The 1110-nt window shown below is 33.8% G+C and overlaps 1 protein-coding gene across 1 annotated transcript in view; it reads right to left on the reverse strand.

The window, feature by feature from the left end:
- Positions 1-1110, reverse strand: part of SVEP1 (sushi, von Willebrand factor type A, EGF and pentraxin domain containing 1) — a 239569-nt gene that overhangs the window by 140722 nt on the left and 97737 nt on the right. The gene's annotated exons all lie outside the window — the stretch shown is intronic.

Consider the following 1110-nt stretch of genomic DNA (forward strand, 5'->3'; position numbering starts at 1 on the left):
TTTAACAAAACAAGATTATACTATATGTATATTATTTGTTAATCTTTTTCAAATTTTCTCAGCGACATATTATGGCTTCTCTGTGTCAAACGGTTGCATAATATCCTCTTGTATGGCACACCACAAACAACCTACCAGTTTCTATTTTCAGACTTTTAGGTTATTTAAAATTTTTAGAATGTCCTTGTACATGCAATATTTCATCACATCTAGGTTACCATAAATGAGAAGACACATCCCAATTTCAGGCCAAAATGAAAAATGTACACCTCAGAATTTTTGAAATATGGTACATCTTTGCACACTGGTGTGATTTTATATTGAGAAATATTCTTACAAGTGGAATTTCTGGGTCCAAATGCATGACCATTTCTAATCCTTTAGATACATATTGTCAAATGTCTTCCAATTTCTCTTCCATACACTGTATGAATATGATTTTTTCCCCTGTACCCTTGCCAGCTTAGGCTGTTATGATGCTTATTTGCATTCGTTAATCTGACAGGTCAAAAATTGCATCTCACTTTAGTTTTAATTTTTGTTACACAATTACTATGAGGTCAAACCAATTTTAATTTATTTATTGGCCCTTTGTCTTCCACACATTACGACTTACTAAGGTGGGGTTATAAATGTTATGACAATCTTGTCACTTTCTACTGGGAAGACATTTGAAGAGGAATGCTTGTCTCCTGGGACCACAGGATCACATATGCCAACTGCCCATGCCTTAATCTACAAAACTGCCATTTGGATCCTTATTAGATGACAAATGTTCCCTATTTCAAAGCCTTATGATGACAACTGACTCCCTCTGTATATATCTTTGTTTCCCCTACTCCAATAATCTGGGTGGGGAAACCTGGATCATGGGTAACAGAAGAGGCTTGGTTATTCTAGAGGTGCTACTGACAATCCTACCTCCAATGCCAACTTATTTGTTTCTATTTAAAACCTTAATTTCAAAAATGTTCACTGAGAAGTTGTATAAAATAGTTAAAATGGAAAATAGCCCAAAGTCTATCAATAGGGAACTATTTACGTAAATTTTGGTAAGCTAATTGATGAACTAATATGTGACTATTTAAATTATATTGAAGTATGATTGAA

The sequence above is a fragment of the Propithecus coquereli genome, unplaced genomic scaffold (genome assembly GCF_000956105.1).
Source record: "Propithecus coquereli isolate 6110/MARCELLA unplaced genomic scaffold, Pcoq_1.0 Scaffold163, whole genome shotgun sequence".
In the NCBI taxonomy this organism is placed as follows: Eukaryota; Metazoa; Chordata; class Mammalia; order Primates; family Indriidae; genus Propithecus; species Propithecus coquereli.